Genomic DNA, 19,943 nt, shown 5'->3' with positions numbered 1-19,943 from the left:
TACTTTAGTAGATATACTTATCTATGTGTAGGTCATGATAAGTTTTCACACAACTATTTGTTCTTTTGTTTTATTATTTATTTATTTACTTTTAGCAATAGCATCAGTGTTCCCATCTCTTCCTCATGTAAAACTAAAACAAGCAAACAAAAATACTCTTTTTTTTTTTTTTGTCTAAGTCTCTACTTGGTTTTTCTTATCATTTGCTTTATACCCTTTTTGTTTGTTTATTTCCGATTTTATGGTAAAAAGTGGGCATGCCTGAACTCTTTGGAACAATAATTGCATTTGTGCAATAAACAATGGGATCGCACTCCTCTGCCCACCCCCACCCCCACCATTTGCCCCACTAACATATTGTTTATAAAGATAAGCTCTGCCATCTGTTTTCAGAATAGGTGTGGTGAAAGGGACTGTAGCACCTTTGATCAGCTCCTGGCCTCTTTGAATGACTTAGGGTTCATTCCTGCCAAACAAGGACACTGGCAGGTGGAATGAGCGCCACCTACTGAAAGCGATAATAGCACGTGCATCTTTGGGGAGACAGTCCTCGGCTAGGATAGCAGGAAATGTTCCCATTGGGAAAGCGAGTCAGAATCACCTGCGCAGCTTTTGAAAAACATGCCTAACTAGGCTCCACTCCTCTGCTTCCCACAGAATCTCCTCTTGGAGATTCTGATTCATGACCTCTGGGGTGGGGCTGGAGTAACAATATTTTTCGAAAGATTCAGGGACAATCAAATGCACAGATCTGCTTAAAAATCACCAGGATAGCTTTGTGTGTAAAAATACATCGCAAACAATTGATTTTTATACTTAATGTTAATAGGCACACAGTGTTGTCATTCACGGAGCAAATGTATCTCTCTGTAGTCTGGCGGAGCCCTTACACCTTTACGGAGAGATATCTAGCAAAGCCGCCCTTTCCATATTTCAGGTTCATTAAATCCTTTTAAATTCTTTTGTGACAGGTAAAAAAATAAATAAATATTTTGGCGAAGGAGATAAATAATTAGCAGCCAAAGAATGACTCAGATTAACAGTAGTGAAAAGGAAAGATCAGGGCAAAATATAAGTGATAGGACTGATATCCGGAGGCAGTGGGGAGAAAGAGGTATTGGAAGTTGCCCAAGTTCAATTTGTGAAGAATATTTAGGGACTTTTGTTCTCAAGAGAAAGTTCTATAGGTTGAGTTTTGTCGAATTTTTCTAAATATTTTAAAAACATTCTTTAGTCTAGAGCAGTGGTCGGCAAACTCATTAGTCAACAGAGCCAAATATCAACAGTACAACGACTGAAATTTCCTTTGAGAGCCAAATTTTTTAAACTTAAACTATATAGGTAGGTACACTGTTATTAACTTAATTAAGGTACTCCTAAGGCTTAGGAAGAGCCACACTCAAGGGGCCAAAGAGCCGCATGTGGCTCATGAGCCGCCTTTTGCCCACTACGGGTCTAGACAATTAGACAAATTGACTCTAATATCTTTCTTTTTCCAAAAGCATGGTCATGCAATAGTCCTCATGAGTTTGTTTTATAGCATCATGATAGATATTAGTGCAAGAGCTATAAAGAACAAACTCATTTTACACCCCCATAAGTTAAATCAATCCCTTTCTCATAGGAAAAGAAAGAAAAATAACAAAGGAAATGGGGTAGCTGTTATTTGATCTCCAGTTTTCTTCATACGTTTTAAGGTGTGTTTTCATACTGCCTAGGGATGTGTGAGAAAATCCACTGAGTTCTGACTCAGTGCCAACTCAGAGTCGGTGGGAGCGCGAGAGGCCGAGTAGTTTCCTGCAAAGCCCTGCACTACCGACCTCTGTTTCATTTGTTTTCTCGTTTCATATCTTAGAGCACAATATTATTACTACTTGGCAGAAAACCTCCTTGATCTGTCAGTAATTAGGCATGCCTCTATGTTGAACATGGGTTGATTGCCAAACAATTGTTCAGCATTTCAACAATGACTTTTATTCTCAAGAGAATAAGTTACATCTAAACAATAACCATAAAATAGGGGTTCCTGAAAGAATGTTTGGGAAAGAAGGTGAAAAGGAACATATAAAAACAAATCCTAAAGGAGCATCTTATTGGGAGCCACTAACTTTATTTCTCTAGAATCACAAATCTCTGATCCTCATTCAACTGGGCAGGGAGAGATATGGAAGTAAGAAATAACGGAGAAGGGTGTGTTTAGTTTAGCATGGTGGGGGAGGGGTAGGTTGTCAGATGGTTGTGATCCTAGTGGTGATACTAATACATTTTCGTGAAGGAAACTTTCCTGAATCTTAAATCATAGAACATCAATAGCCACTGCCTTCTGATGAACAAGAACTAAGAGTCTCTCTCTCTAAACCCAGGAAAAGGGTAAAGTCATAATTATGATGGATGAGGGTCTGCTGTTAAAAGTAAATTTTAGAAAGAGAAACTCAGTCTGATATAAATAAGTAACACAGTCCAGAATTGTAGTCTAGACACAGTTACTGAAAACCTGCCAAAAATAATAACTTTAATATACATTATCTCATTTACTATGTACAATACTCTTATAAATAGGTAAGACAGTTATGGCCCAACTTATTTTATTTTTAAACACTAGAGAACATGTGTTTAACACATGAGGGGACGTGTCAGAGAGATTAAGTAACTTTCCCAGGGTCACACAGCAGGTGATACATTCTCAGACATAAACCTTCTTCAATGTTCTTTCCACAAATGAAAGGGAAACAAATAAACGAACTTTAATTCCTTTCTGGAGGCAGAAAAGACACCCTGATCAGCTTGTGACATTATATCAGGCTGATCACATTGTCATTTCTTGCCTGTGCTCACACAGACAGAAGAGAATGGTACAGTGACAGAAACATTTAGAAAAGTGTGTTTAAGGTGTTCTTTTTTTTTTTTTAAGTAGGTCAACCACTGTGTAGAAATTCTGTTCATTCAAAATGTGAAGTGAAAGTTAATCTATTCCCTAAACTATTTATCAAGGAAAGAACAAGTTACTGAAAGTCTTGAAATATAATATTTTGAAGTTCTTTCTTGATTTCTCTCTTCTCAAGCCACAGAGAAAGGTGTCTGGTGTGGTGTGTGTGTGTGTGTGTGTGTGTGTGTGTGTGTGTTTAAAGAAGCATAATCATTGGACAAGAAGACATAGACTCACATTTTCATCAAAAATTAATTTAAAATATCTGTAGTTAATTGAAGTAATTTTTATAGGGCTGGAGAGAATGGGGTTTGATAGATTTAGGTTAAATCAGATTTTCATACTCACAAATCTATACTAATAAAAGGGTAATAATGCTAATTAGATCTGGTCGCCTGAACATCTTCCAGACATCTGACTTCCTTCCAGACAGTTAGGGGGCAACCAGGCCAGCAGGGGGGTAGTTAGGGGGCATCCAGGCTGGCAGGGGGGCAATTAGGGGACAACCAAGCTGGCAGGAGACCAGTTAGGGGGCAACCAGGCTGACAGGGGACCGGTTAAGGGGGCGATCAGGCTGGCAAGCAGTGGCAGTTAGGGGCAATCAAGAAGGCAGGTGGAGTGTTTAGGGGTGATCAGGCAGGCAGGCAGGCAGGTGAGTATTTAGGAGCCAGCAATCTGTGTGTGTGTGTGTGTGTGTGTGTGTGTTTAAAGAAGCATAATCATTGTGTGTTTGTAAGGAGGATTGTAAGGGGGATGTCTGACTGCCGGTTTGTGGGATGGGGCCTATACCGGCAGTCAGGCATCCCTACGGGGGTCCCGGATTGGAGAGGGTGCAAGCTGGGCTGAGAGTCCCCGCACTCCCATGCACTTTTTTTCATGCACCGGGCCTCTAGTTTTCTAATGAAACCAAAACTTTTACTGAAACTGTATACAACATAATCTTGAATGAGTAAAATGCTTTTCCCTAAACTATTTCACAATAAGATAAGTTCCATACAATATTAGCTAAGAACAATGCTCTTCAACAGGGCTGCTTGCCAAGCAATAACACTTTATAACATACCCTATTTCTTTAGGAAAAAAACTAACATGGAGTCAATTCATTATAGAGTTGTTCATTCTTGGTGACAATAATCATTTTACTTTGTAGCTCACATTTTTACTCTTAAATTCTTAGAGACTTCATGCATCAGCCTATGTGCAGGGTAATGCATAAAATTCAAAAGCAATGTTGGTAACAAGAAAAATAATTATAGGTCCCACCTTTTAGTTGGGACTTTTGCTCATAAGGAAATGTTGTACTATAAATTCAGAGGTTGGGAAGAAGCTAAGCAAAGGATTTGAGATAAATGAAAACGAACCTAGTCAGGTTGCCTTCTTAGAAATATTTTCAAAAAACTTTTAAAATAAAGGCTTGCCAGTCTTACTTTCCATTGCATAAATGATTGTTCAAGTCTAAATTTCTAATTTGTAATCGTTTGTGGTAGCAGCGAGGACACCAATGTGTCAGTCATGTTTCGGTTTTCACATTCTTGAGAGGCGTTTTAATCAGGGTATGAGCGTAACCAAACCAAGTCAAACTGTGTCGTGATGGGATCTGCCCAGGAAACCCTCAAAACACAGAAGGACCAGAACTGGATGCAAATATCATCATCAACAACCCTCCAAAGAGTGTTATAATAATGACATATCTGTTCATTCTTGTTTCAATTCGTGGTGGCATTTCCCAGGCTCTGCTTTCTCAGCCTTATTCTATGTTAACATTAAATGCATGCTATGATGGCTCACTGCTTTATGCTCACTTTAATAACCTTATTTATTCTCGTACTAAGTGATGTAATAGCAAATAAGATGTGTCCCCTGCCCTCACCGAGCTAAAAGTCAAACGGGAACACAGACGTGCAGATGGGCAGTTATGAATCATTCTGAGATGTGTGAAGAAAAGTGTGCCGCCTGCGGTGGGAAGCTCATATTCGCAGGTTCAGAGAAAGCTTCTCATGAAAGTAACATTTAAGCTGCAAGCTTATAAGGAATTACTCAGGCCAAGTAGAAAGTCAGAGAAGATCACTTGGTGGAGATAAAGCACCACTTGAAGGACAGGGGCACGGCAGCGGGTGGCATGCTTGAAGAAATCAAACAGGTTCCAAACGAGTGGGGTGAAGAGTCAAGAGGGAGAGTGTGAGCGCGGCAAGTGGGCAGGGGGTCATGAGGGTCAGTGTCAATCACAGTGAGAGGTCTGACTTGTGGCCTGGGAGCCATGGGACATCATAATGGATCTTAAAAGAGAAGAAAATGATCAGATTTGGACTTTGGACATATCTGTGTGTGATAGCAGCGAGAATGGATGGAGAGAGCATGGTAGCAGAGGCCAGGACACCAGCAAGCAAATGGGAAGTCGCTTAGGAAAGATGAGAGTGTCTGGGTGAGAGATGAGGCCGCGGGAAGCGGATGAATGGACGGGCCCAGGGTGTCACAGAGGTAGACAGAAGGGAGCAGAGGCAGGGGTGGGGCCCAGGCAGGGCTGGAGGATGCCACCCAGGTGTTGGACCTGTCCCATGAGGAGGTGGGTGGTGACTTTCACAGGAGGTGGAAATAACAGCAAGAGAAGATGCAGAAATAAGAGTTTGGGAGCTATAGGAGGGAAAACAAATTAGTGATGAAAACGTTACGTTTGAGGCACCAGAGGGCCACCCAAGGTGCAGCAAGCAGTTGGATACCTGAGCCTGAAACCTAGAACAAAGATTAGAATGGAGTCACAAAAGTGTGAGTCCTCTGCATGAAGAGGCAGCTGAGGAAGGTAACCTTGGGCTCTGAGTGAGAAGGAAAGGGGAGCTCCAGGAGCAGTGCATGCCCTGGAGGTTGAAGAGGAGGAAGAGCAGCCGATAGGAGGCAGGGGGAGGTGCATGGTGCTGCGGGAGGAGGCCTGACCACGTTAGTAGTGCCACATGCTGAGACGAGCAATGACACGTGCCCCTTGAGTACAGCAGTGGTGCATTCATTGCAAAGTTGTGACGAGGCCAGATTGTAGGATCAACAGGAAGCGAGGGTGTGGAGAGAGGGAGTGCAGAAGACTACTGAACGAACAACCTTAACTGAAGAGAGGAGGAAAGAGAGAGCGAAGCAGCTGCCCAGGGAGGTGGGATGAAGGAAAGAATTTTTTAAGATGGGGAAGACTTGAGCCTGTTTAGGGCTGGGAGACAGCAAATTGAGGTGAGTGGTTCAAGATACAAAAAAGAAAACATATTAAACAAGGTCCCTGAAAGCTGGGGTCTTTTACAAGATTATTCTGCTGATGAGATGAGGGCTTATAAGGGAGAAGGACTAATTTGTTCAGTGTAAAATTTGTGTGTGTGTGGTGGTTTTTTTTTTACTTTTTTTTACGGTTCAGGTAGGATATAGTCTATCGTGAGTAACACAGGCTAAAATAGGTCACTTCATGATGCCCTCCCTCCATCTCTTCCTCTCTACTGGGCCCTATCAACTTTCTTCACAAGTTTTATCATTGCTTTGGAGAGAGGCAAATGGGATCTGTGATGTGTATTATGAATTAAATGCTGGTGGTTTGGCCAGGGCTGAGGTGATGTCTGTAATATAATATATAATTCCAGAAGCCAGAGCTTCCTTTATAACACAAGGGTGTATGATAAAACACTACAAGTGATAAATAAAGAAAGGTTTTCTTATGGTGGTGGGAGACTCCCCATCCGGGTGATGTAAAGTAATGGCTGTAGTTTCTAATCCATGCTTCTCATACGAGTGGCAGTTCTGTGATCCAGGAATAATCATCAGAATACATACCAAGTATTGATTGCCTACTGAATACTAGACACAAAGTATATGTTACTTTTATATTCTTATAAGAATCATATCGGTTAGATGTTATTATTTTCAGTTTACAGAAAAGTAATGGCCCAGAAAGAATAAGTGCATTTCTACAATCATAAAGCTAGTAAATGGCTGAACTAATACTAGAACTCAGGTTTGTCTATTTCAGTGTGAGCACTTTAACCTGAGCAACATAATGTATCTTTCAGAAATATCTAATTAAAAATTATTTTTGTTCCACACTTTCTTTATAGCCATGTGTTGTTATGCAACATTGAGCATAACATAGGAAAACATTGGTATATAAGAAAGAGAGAGTTGGAGGAAAACTGGATCCAGAAATATAGAGATGAATTGGGGGGGGGGGGGGATAATCCCCAGCACCACATAGTCCTTCAGCTTGCCCATTCGTCCATGCTCTCCATTTCTTTATTCAGTGAATACTGTTTTAAAATTTACAGACAGAGTTGTTTTGTCACCTAAAGCTAAAAGTAATTACACAATTAAATACTCAATTCCAATTATAACAAGCACTGCAAAAGAGAATTTTGGAGACTTGAGAGGGGAGAAGATAAAAGGAAGGATAAAACTCAGTTTAGAAGTCAATTTAACCTTTCTTGGAAGAAGATATAACAGAGCTTTGAAACAGCTTTTGGAAAATGAGTAGAAATGAATCGATCTAATGGGGCTCAAGGAGGAGTCTTGTTCTTGGCAGCAGGATTGCAGTAGGGGGAGGTCCAGGAGGAGAGAGGGAAGTGGCTGGAGAATGCAATCAGACAGGCTGGTAAGGCAGGCAGGGGCCAGAACATACTGGGCCTTGTACGTCACATTAAATATGGAGTCATTATCTGTGGATTTCATCTGCTCAGGATCCATTTTCCCTTTTGTCAGGTAATGACACTGTGATCTATCCTTGGGGAACCAACCTTCCTACTATGAGGCTCGGGGAGATCTGGTCCGCTTTAAGGGTGAGCATGTGTTAAAGGAACCTTGTGCAATGCGAGAGTAACCTCCCCCTCTGCCTCTCACCCCTGCAGGAATTAGTAAGCAGAAGCCTACAATCCGTCAGGCCAATCAGAACCAATAAGACTAGCTCTCAGCCTTTTGCTGATGGTGCTGGGGAAAGTATGCTCTTTCTGCTGGGATTGTAGGAACTATGGGACGTAAACCTAAAGCTATGGCAACCAGGAGGAAGAAGTTGAGTTCTTTCCAAGGCAGTGTTTTCTCCTACAGCGAAGCCAACATGGAGGGAAGAGGAACTGAGAGATGAAGAGGAGTTCAGCTGGCATCATGGAACAGATCTATTCCATAACTTTTCAGTTTTGTGAACCAGTAAATTCCTCTTGCCAAGCAAGCCTGTTGAAGATACGTTTTACTCACTGCGATCTGGAGGGGTCCTCATTTATTTACTTATTTTTAATGGTACAAGGAATGAAGTATGGAACGTGTAATTAGCTGAATCCAGGTAGGACAGTGACTATGGGGACCCTTCTTTCTAAGAAATGAACACAACAGTGAATGAAACTGAAAAATAAGATTGAAACCAAGAGCCCGACTCATCCCTGTTGACAGAACACCTAGGTAAAACCCCTCTGGCATCTAGATTCAAGAGTTAGACGTCAATACTAACTCTGACTTTTATTGGTAACTCATCGAGTTTACTGGAAACAAAAAGATTGTAGAGTTTACTAAGCATTTAAGGAACTTGTGTTTCCAGAGAAACTCAACCACCCATAACCTCAGGGTTGTGATTGCTCAATCTCTAAGGCAATACTCAGTCAGGATCCTAAAGCCACACCAACAGAAACAGCCAGATTAGTGGGGTGTGATAATTAAAAAGTAAATATTAATCAGGGCCTGTGGCCACACAGGCCAAATTACAAGGGAAATCATTCCAGAAGACAGTTCCAAGAGCAGAGAGAAGGGCTCCACAAGAAATTCACTCTGAAACCAATTCACTCTGCTCCTGTCCAGCAGGGTAATGTACAGGCAGATAGTATATTGCATGCCACCTGCCTCCCATTTCCACTTGTTTAAGTAGAAGTTTTCATGATATTTTGTTTCCTCCTCATACATGTGCTACCAGGGAGACAGGGGACTTCGGTTCTTGTCTTCTTGAAGGAAATATTTCAATCAAGAGACAAAGTGTAATCTGGCCAGTGTGGCTCAGTGGTTGAGCATTGACCTATGAACCAGAAGGTCACGAACCAGAAGGTCATGGTTCAATTCCAAGTCAGGGCACATGCCTGGGTTGTGGGCTTGATCCCCAGTGGGAGGGTGTGTAGGAGGCAGCTGATCAATGAATCTCTCTTATTGAATCTCTCTCTCACACTCCCTTCCTCTCTGAAATCAATATATACTATGTACTATATATATATACACTAGAGGCCCAGCGCATGATTGAAATCGCGGGAGGCACCCCGCGGGGGACCAGGACCTGTGCCTGACTTCTGCAGCCCCGACTCCCACTGGAGTCAGGCCGGATCCGCGCCACAGGGGGCTGAGACCCGTGCCTGACTCACACAGCGCCGGTGGCTGTGGGAATCAGGCCAGACCGGTGCTCCACGGGGCGGGACCTACGCCTGACTTGCAGTGTCCCCGCCCCCTGCTCTGGGCCTCACCTGCACGTGCAACCTCCTCCTGTCCGGTCATGACCCATTACAGCAGCATCCTGGCCTAATTTGTATATTCTATCTATCTATCTATCTATCTATCTATCTATCTATCTATCTATCTATACTCATATATCGGAATAAACACACACACACAGAGACAAAGTGTAGAAAATCAAGCAAGAATTTATTGACCACAGCAAAAACATACTTAGGACAGTGAAGCAAGACCAATACTCTCCGGGTTGCAAATCTCATGGCGTCCTTAGAGGGTAGGGGACATGAGCCTGTGGGGGAAGAAGAGGGGGCAGGGAATGGTAAAGGCATGCTCTCTGGAGGGAGAGTGCATTGGGACCTTCATTTTCAGGGGTTTTAAAGTCTGAGTGTTTAGGGGAGGTCTTAGAGGCAGATCAATAGAATATTTGTTAGGGGCAGAAAGTTAATATTGGGGACTGGCTGTAGTTATAAGAAATATTAATCATGTTCTGTTAACAGTGATTGTTTTGTTCTGATAACCTGACTGGATTTGTATGCCCCAAGGAATTGGGAGTCACCTTGGACCCAGAAGTCAACCTTGGAATTCGGTCTATTATCATGGAAAGATTAACAACAACCTTGTTGCCCAAACAATGGAACAATGGCGTCACGCCCACATTGCCTGTAACCTGTAACCATCATACCCATTCTTATTCCTTTTGCCTACTTCCCCATGTAACCTTTGTCCTACCCACTATGAACAGCTGGTTTATGGGGGTGGGATGGGGGCTAGAGCAGATTTTGTGCTGCTCTCCCATACTGCTGGCATTATTGGAATAAACGCTCACATATGATTCAACCCCGTCTCTGCCTAATTGGTTCAAGGAGTGACAGCAGCCCGGACCATTGGTTGTCTGGTTTCATATTCTTCAGCTTTGTGCAGATATACCAAAATGAGATTTATTCTCTTAATTTGTCTGTCCTTGGGTGTGGTTGGCAAATGATACTTAATAGGATGCATAAGAATTTCCTGGGTAGCTTTTTTTTTTTCTTTTAAAAAAACATACAATTTAATTCTATCTAAATATGTACAGTGGGGCCTTGACTTATGAGTTTAATTCGTTCCAAGACCGAGCTCGTTAACTCAAATTACTCTATCAACTCAATGCAAAAAATCGGCCGAGAGACAGCTGGTATCTCAAAAAACACGGCAGTCGGGACACTCGTAAGTCAAGGCTCCACTGTATAGAACTTGAAACAATTAATTCTGCATGTTCTAAAAATGTTCTTGGAATGTGCTAAAATTATAAATAATAATTAAATTATGAGGAGTGATTTAGAATCTATAATTTATATCAGAAAAACATATGCAAGAGACAGAATTTTTGCTGCAACATTGAGTTTTATATGTAAGAAACAGAAGTTATAAACTTCAAATTAAGCAAACATCAGTTTAGGGATAGGATGACAGGCTTCGTACTTGTTTCTTAGGTGTTTCCACAGCTTTCTGAAGCAGTAAGAGGTACAAAAACAGATATGAAAAAAGAAAGGAAATACTAACCTTGACCTCCTCTCAGTTATAATCCTCTAATCTATAAAAGGTTTAAGGAAAAATATCTGATAATGCCTTGGAAGAAAACAAGAGCCACCCTGGGGGGTGGGAGCACACCTTAAGCTGTACAGGTTTAAACTCTTCCTTTGTTTTGATTGAATTGCGTGTCTTCTACCTCTAATGTATATGAAGAAAAGAGGGTCCGTTTGTAAGCTGAAGACTTATTCCACTTCCTCAGAATGAGAGTAAAATACAGAACGAGGAAAATTATACCTAACACCAGTTTTCCTTCGAGGTAGGTTTCCATGTTCATGGCAGGAGGCAGCTCCCCCAGCCGGAGCTGAGCTGCAACAGAGGAGCCTCCCCCTCCCCAGACAAGTGGCTTCAGGTGCCTCTCTCACTCAGAGGAGGACGCACTGGGGCTTCACATCTACGCAAATCAACACCAAGGAGGTGAAACTTTTCACACAATTTTTCCCCCCAGTAGTTTTTCAAATAGTTAAGCAATTTGCTTTGATGAAGATTTTACAATGCTCGCTCTGTGTTTTCATGCAGAGAAAAGAATGAACTTTATTCTCTGATGTTAACACTATCACTGAGTATACACCTGTCTCCCTAAGAGACTCAGGAATTACTTTGTAGAAACGGATTTATAGAACTTGAAGTCTTATTTGGTATAAATATAAATTCAAAAGATTACCAATCAACAATATGAAATTTCTTGACTACCTGTCATGTATGTATCTGAATTTGGGTAAAACACTATTCTCTATTTTCTGTTGCAAAGCAAAAAATAAAAAAAGTAGGAATTTACACAAAGGTACTCAGTTTCACGCTACTATGAGGAATAATTGTGTAACACAATGCCAATGTATGTATATATATTAATTATTATATTTTTAAAAAATATATTTTTACTAGAGGTCCAGTGCACAAAATTCATGCATGGGGGGGGGGGGGGCGGGGGGAGGCGTGTCTCTCAGTCTGGCCTGTTCCCTCTCACAATCCAGGACCTCTCAGTAGGGTCCCTAGGCCTGGCTGGCGATCAGGTGCTATCTGCTTGCCAACTGTATGGTGCTGTCCCCCCCCTCCCCCCACCATTAGTCGCCTCCCTCTGTGGGTGACAGGCTAGGGTTCGATCATTTGGCTGGCCTGGGTCTCCCTCTGGGGGGGCAATCACTGGCCGGCCCCGCACACTCACCACTGGCTGGGTGGCCTGGGCCTCCCTCTGTGGGGCAATTGATTGTGGGGGCTCTGCCATCAATTGCCCAGCAGAGGGAGGCCCTGCCCACCTGGCTGGGCTCCATGATCAATCGCAGTACAGAGGGTCGCCTGGGCCTCCTTCTTTGGGGCGATTGATCATGGAGCACCCCCCATCAATCACCTCGCAGAGGGTGGCCTGGGCCTCCCTCTGCAGGCTGATCATGGGATGATGGCGGGGCCCCCTGACCAATCGCATCGCACCTGCCTTGGCTGGCCTGACATTAGTGTATGTCATAGCATGGTCGTCCAGAAGGTCGTTGGGACGGTCATTCTGCTGTTCGGTCATTTAGTCGACTTGCATATTATGCTTTTATTATTATAGATTGATTTCAGAGAGGAAGGGAGAGGGAGAGAGAGAGGAACATCAATGATGAGAGAGAGTCACTGATCAGCTGCCTCCTGCATGCCCCATACTGGGGATCAAGCCTGCAACCTGGGCATGTGCCCTTGACCGGAATCAAATCTGGGACCCTCAGTCTGCAGGCTGGCGCTCTATCCACTGAACCAAACTGGCTAGGGCCATATATTATTTTTTTAAATTGATTTTGAGAGAGAGAGGAAGGGAGAGGGAGAGAAAGAAACATTGATGAGAGAGAAACATCCTACACTGCCTCCTACACTGGGGATTGAGCCCACAACTCAGGCATGCACCCTGACCAGGAATCGAATAATGACCTCCTGGTTCATAGGACAATGCTCAACCACTGAGTCACACTGGCTGGGTACCAATAATATATTATGTTTCATACTGAAGATTTTAAAAAAAAGATAATTTTGAGAAGAGTGAGCCAGCTTTTTTATGTGGTTGTTTGTATGATTTTTATTTATTTATTTTTTAATCCTCACCCAAGGATATTTTTCCACTGATTTTTAGAGAGAGTGGAAGAGAGAGAGAAAGACAGAGAAATATCAATGTGAGAGAAACACGTGGATTGGTTGCCTCCTGCATGAGCCCTGACCAGGGCTTGGGCTGGGGGAGGAGCCTGCAAACGAGGTATGTGCCCTTTACCAGAGTTGAACCTAAGACCCTTTGGATGCTCTATCCACTGAGCCAAACCTGCTAGGGCATGTTTGGGGAGGTTTTGGACCTATAGAAGTAAATGTCTCTTTATCACAATCTGTGATCATAATTTCAAATTTTTATGAAACAGAGAAAATTTAATTATGTATTCTCCTACAGAGAAATCCAGACATTTTAAAAAAATATTTGTTTTTGTAGATGTTCTTCTTGGCCAAAAAGTTGTTCATGAAACAGATGGAACAATCTATGCTGAAATGAAAACTTGGGCTTCATAAATTGACCTTAATCTAATGTGAGGGAAACACTTTCTTCTCTCCTCTAAAAAGTAATATATGCTTATCTCTCTCTCACTCTCTATCTCTCTCTCTCTCTTTTTTACTTACAGCGAACAGTATGGTAGTAACCACACTATTGCAAAACGTATTCAAATGAGGTTCCAGGAGGCATAGTGAAAACAAAAACACTTCCAAAATCAGTTTTAAAAGCTAAATGCCCTTGAAAAGCAATGCCCTCTACATTTTAAAATAGTTGGCAGCATCATGACATTATGGATGCAGCCAATTTTCTTGTGGCTAAACTCACACTTAGATATTAATTAAAATAGAATGGGGAGTGGGGCATTTACTCTTTAGCTGTGCCCTTCATTGATATATGTGGATTCATCAAAATAAACTCATATTGTGAGGACAATCTCTTGTAAAAACATAGGAGGGCTACCCCAAACCTCGGCCACTTAGAACTGCCCACAGAAGCCTGGTTTTGAATGACGAACAGTCAAACAGTAACTTTAGCTTCATGCTTACCATCTTCTGCTTCTTCTCCAAAGGAAATAGTCATTAAGAATGGTAAGAGATGAACTTGTTGAATAAATAGTCTTAAGAAGAATTTTTTTTTTTCTGGGAATGGGTCCAATGAATTAACCAAGATATTCTCAAAATTGTTAATGCAAATATATCTTAGTCAATCATTAAGCAAAATTTCACCTACAAAACTCAGTGATGTAAGTTTTAGGTTACTCTTCCTCAGTAAAATATGTTGGGAATTATAGAGGAAAAAAGAAACATTGTCTTAATCAGGAAAATATTAAGAGTCAGAGGCATTGTGAGATAAAAAGGTAAGTAACACACCAAAATATTGTATAGGTTAGTATCTTAACACAGGCCAACACTCTATCCACTGAGCCAAACCAGCAAGGGCTAGAGTAAGTTTTCTCATTAAAAACTTGTGCCAAAGATTTATTTTCCTCCAAATCTACATGTTGTTTACTACTTAACAAGAAATTTATGTATACTTACTGTTAATAGTCCTCAATCAAGACAAACTTTAGAAATCAATAATATAAAGCTAATCAAGTCAATATCTATGCTGCACAAGTGGAACTTTTTATTTTGTTTCCCACATTCTTCTGAAAGAGGTTATTTTAATCCACAAAATATAACACCTGTTAGGACTTCCAGATTTTTATTCTTGTTAGAATACTGTCTACAGAAGTCCTGGAACATGGAAAAATATTGACATGTAAAGATTTTAGATAGTTTTAACTTTCAAAATCAGCAACTTTTCTATCATGCTAATTTTTATTGAACAATAGTTATTGAATACAGAAGATACCTTTGTAATTACTTGAAACAATCTGGCTTATTAAATTCCAGTTAATTCTTCTACTTATTAATGTCCTTTTTAGGCATACTGCCCTATCATTTGATAGGTCCATATTCAGAATTGATTACTCCTGAAATAATACTTCCAGAACATGGTCCTTAAACTGTTTAGGAGCATCCCAGTAAGATAAGATAGCTGTGAGTCAGAAAGGGTTCAAGCAGGAAACAGAGGGCATCCTCAAATCCTACCTAATAAAGAAGTAATATGCAAATTGACCATCACTCCAACACACAAGACGGCCACCCAGATGTGGTCAAAGATGCCCACCCCCATGTGGACACAAGATGGCCGGCAGGGGAGGGCAGTTGGGGGGACCAGGTAGGCAGGGGAGGGCAGTTGTAGGGGACCAGGTAGGCAGGGGAGGGCAGTTGTAGGGGACCAGGCTGGCAGGGGAGGGCAGTTGGGGGGACCAGGCTGGCAGGGGAGGGCAGTTGTAGGGGACCAGACTGGCAGGGGAGGGCAGTTGGGGGCGACCAGGCCTGCAGGGGAGCAGTTAGGCATTGATCAGGCTGGCAGGGTAGTGGTTAGGGGTGGTCAGGCTGGCAGGCAGAAGCGGTTAGGGCAATCAGGCAGGCAGGTAGGCGAGTGGTTGGGAACCAGCCGTCCTGGATTGTGAGAGGGATGTCCGACTGCCCGTTTAGGCCTGGTCCACTAGGATTGGGCCTAAACGGGCAGTTGGACATCCCTCGAGGGGTCCCAGATTAGAGAGGGTACAGGCTGGGCTGAGGGACACACACCTCAGTGCACGAATTTCATGCACCGGGCCTCTAGTAAGAGGATAATTTGAGACGGGCTTAATAGACATACTATAGATGTTTGGAGAAGGTTTGTGGAAATCACAAAGGAGAGCACTATTTCATGCCGAAGGCTAAAGGGGTGAGATATGGGAATGGTTATCAGAACCCAAAGGAAGCATTGGACTGCTGGTTTCAGCCTGATCCCTGCAGACCACGTCAAGGGACCTCACTGGTGCATGAATCCATGCATCAGCCTCTAGTTTAATAATATATATTAATATTTAATATGTGCCTTGAATATGTATGTCCAAAATATTATACTTCTTATTTTTAATTAAGGTAAATATTATACTTCCCATTTTTAATTGTTAATGTGGTATTTTACATACTTTTGATACTAAAGTTTCAAAATCTAGTGTATGTTTTACACTTATAACCACATTTCAAGCACTCAGTAGCCATCTGTGACTAGGCTGCCATGTTTCACAGGGCCGTTTAGCTGATTGGAAAGCCTGGCATCAGGTCAAAGAGAAGGCAAAGAGCAAATTTGGGATATTTATTTCCCAACTCCTTCTCGGCGGAGTCACCTCAATCTTGCTTTGTCCTTCATCCTATAATTATAACTCCTCTCAAGTGGCCTACTGTACGCATTGCTTCCTCTGGGTTCTGATAACCATTCCCATATCTCACCCCTTTAGCCTTCGGCATGAAATAGTGCTCTCCTTTGTGATTTCCACAAACCTTCTCCAAACATCTATAGTATGTCTATTAAGCCCGTCTCAAATTATCCTCTTACTAGAGGCCCGGTGCATGAAATTCGTGCACTGAGGTGTGTGTCCCTCAGCCCAGCCTGTACCCTCTCTAATCTGGGACCCCTCGAGGGATGTCCGACTGCCTGTTTAGGCCCAATCCCAGTGGACCAGGCCTAAACGGGCAGTCGGACATCCCTCTCACAATCCAGGACGGCTGGTTCCCAACCACTCACCTACCTGCCTGCCTGATTGCCCCTAACCGCTTCTGCCTGCCAGCCTGACCACCCCTAACCACTACCCTGCCAGCCTGATCAATGCCTAACTGCTCCCCTGCAGGCCTGGTCGCCCCCAACTGCCCTCCCCTGCCAGTCTGGTCCCCTACAACTGCCCTCCCCTGCCTACCTGGTCCCCTACAACTGCCCTCCCCTGCCTACCTGGTCCCCCCAACTGCCCTCCCCTGCCGGCCATCTTGTGTCCACATGGGGGTGGGCATCTTTGACCACATCTGGGTGGCCGTCTTGTGTGTTGGAGTGATGGTCAATTTGCATATTACTTCTTTATTAGGTAGGATTTGAGGATGCCCTCTGTTTCCTGCTTGAACCCTTTCTGACTCACAGCTATCTTATCTTACTGGGATGCTCCTAAACAGTTTAAGGACCATGTTCTGGAAGTATTATTTCAGGAGTAATCAATTCTGAATATGGACCTATCAAATGATAGGGCAGTATGCCTAAAAAGGACATTAATAAGTAGAAGAATTAACTGGAATTTAATAAGCCAGATTGTTTCAAGTAATTACAAAGGTATCTTCTGTATTCAATAACTATTGTTCAATAAAAATTAGCATGATAGAAAAGTTGCTGATTTTGAAAGTTAAAACTATCTAAAATCTTTACATGTCAATATTTTTCCATGTTCCAGGACTTCTGTAGACAGTATTCTAACAAGAATAAAAATCTGGAAGTCCTAACAGGTGTTATATTTTGTGGATTAAAATAACCTCTTTCAGAAGAATGTGGGAAACAAAATAAAAAGTTCCACTTGTGCAGCATAGATATTGACTTGATTAGCTTTATATTATTGATTTCTAAAGTTTGTCTTGATTGAGGACTATTAACAGTTAGTATACATAAATATTCTTGGGTGAGGATTAACAAAAACACAAACCAAAAATGTGCTACTAGAAAATTTAAAATTTTTATATAATTATTAAAAAATTTAAAATATCTTTATGCAGCCCTGGCAAGTGTGGCTCAGTTGGTAGAAGTGTTGTCTCATATACCAAAAAGTCATCAGTTCAATTCCTCCTCCCCCCACTTAGGCCATATTCCTAGGTTTTGGGTTTGATCCTTGGCTCTAATCGGGGTGCATGAGGAAGGCAACTGATCAATATTTCTCTCTCTCTTCTTTACCTTCTCTCTAATAATAATAATTTTAAAAATCAATGGAAAATGCCCTTGGGTAAGGATTAAATAAATGCATCATTTCTCTTGGAAAGCACTGAATTAAACCCACCAGAAATGAGAGGATATAAAGTCTATTGATGCAGTTAATTACAGGCCAACCCCTTATAGCAGAAAGTGGAATAGGGAAAGAAGGCGAGTAGATATGGAGGGGCCAACAAAGATATCTGGCTAAGGCTATTAATAAAATTAACATTAAAAAGATTTTTCCTAAGAAAGAGAGTATTTTTGGTGGTGATTTTATTGTTGACCTGCAGAATTATTGTTATCAAACTTGTTAGGATTTTCTACATCAATGAAGACTAGCATTTCTTAAAAACAGCATTGGGGGTGGACCAAATAATCAGATGGGTTGTTTACTGGTAGAATTGCAATTTTTAGTTTTTTGTGCCTGTTCCATCTTGCTAAGCCCTAATTATAAATTGAAATTTATATTATGGAAGTATCTTTAAGTCTTTAAAAAATAGCTATAGCAGTCCCGATAAGTAGAAGCCATCATTAAGATGGTTTTTCAGGATGGTGTTTTGATAAAAAACATTTGATATGATTAAAATATATTTGATTAAAAAATCTTGTTGAGAAAACTTTAATTTTAGTCATTTATCTATTTATTAAATAAACTAGAGGCCTGATGCAAGAGTAGGCCTTCCTTCCTCTGGCTGCCAGCACCGGGTTCCGTCTGGCACCTGGGACCCAGGCTGGCTTCCCTCTGGCCCCAGCTTGGTAAGGAAGGATGTCAGGAATGACATCTGGAAGACATCCGGTCTAATTAGCATATTGCCCTTTTATTATTATAGATATTAAATATTAGCACCTTTTATATTCAACCATTGAGCTTAAAGTCTAATATAGGAGAGAGATATTTAGAAAGTAAGCAAGCAAACCAATAATATTAATTCCATGAAGTTTCATATTGTTGTGGCAGAATGCACAGAACGATCAGCCAGCACTCTGAGGGAGGTAAGTTTAACCTTTATTTCACAGATCTGCTAGTCCAGGGGAATTCTGGATCCAAAGCCTGAACTGCACTTGTGGGGAGGCTCTGACCTATACGTGTCCTCCTGTGGCGGGTCCCTGAGGGTCCCCACAGCTCCGCCCAAGTCAGCTGTGGTGGAGCCCTGGGGTTAGGCTCTGCAGCTCTGCCCAAGTCAGTCAGAGTAGGGAAGCAAGACTACAGTTTTAACCAGATACTGAACTAGGTTGCAAGCCCCCCCCCCCCCCGCCACAACCCCCACATTTTCCTTTTCAATATATTATGAAGGAAGGAAAACAGGCTATGTATAAACAAGGACTGCAGTGATAATTTTAGATTATTTTTACAGATTAGGATGGTGAATTAGTTTGTGTGCGTGTGCGTGTGTGTGTGTGAATTAGTTTTTATTGCTGTGTAACAAATTACCATAAATTTTACCAGTGTGAACATCACTGAATAATTACCTTATGGCTCTGTTGGTCAGAAGTCTGGCACAGTGGGACTGGGTTCTCAAAGGCAAAAATCAAGGTGTTGGCTGGGATTCACTTTTTAGCTGAAGGCTCTGCAGGAAAAAGTATGCCCATGTCCCAGAAAAAGCATCCAAACCTATCAAAAATGTTATGAGTTTATTTGAGCCAAAAAATAAGGATATGCCTAGAAGCAAGATCTCAACATTTGAGAATATGCTGCAGGGAATGGTAGTTTTGCAGTTCATTTCATAGATATACATTAGAATTAAAGGGGAAAACATAAGAAAGTTTACAGAAATCCATTAATGATAGATTAAGGAGGCAGGAGAAAACAAAGTGGGGAAGTCTCTAGAATAGGATAAAAGCCAAATGGAGAGGGGGGGAGAAAAAAGCCGAATGGAGAGACACATACTCACTTCTTTTACATTGGCGGGTACAGGACAGTTAACATTTAACATTAACAGTAAGTAGAAATGATAGAGGGCAACAAGATAACAATGAGTTTAGTGGTGTCATGCTCTGGTGCCTGCGGCTGTGCCTCGAGGGGTCTGGAAAAAGAAAATGAGTCTGACCTTTCAATGGTATGTTATCCTAGATGCATACAAACAATAGCAGGCCTCACAAAGTAAAGACTGACCTTTGCTAAGGAAGCAATAGGCTTGGGACGTGACTACCTACCGCCATGACCTGCCAGTTAGGAATTTATGATCA

Source organism: Myotis daubentonii, chromosome 1 (assembly GCF_963259705.1).
Source record: "Myotis daubentonii chromosome 1, mMyoDau2.1, whole genome shotgun sequence".
Classification (NCBI taxonomy): Eukaryota; Metazoa; Chordata; class Mammalia; order Chiroptera; family Vespertilionidae; genus Myotis; species Myotis daubentonii.
Note: the sequence above shows the minus strand (reverse complement) of the source record.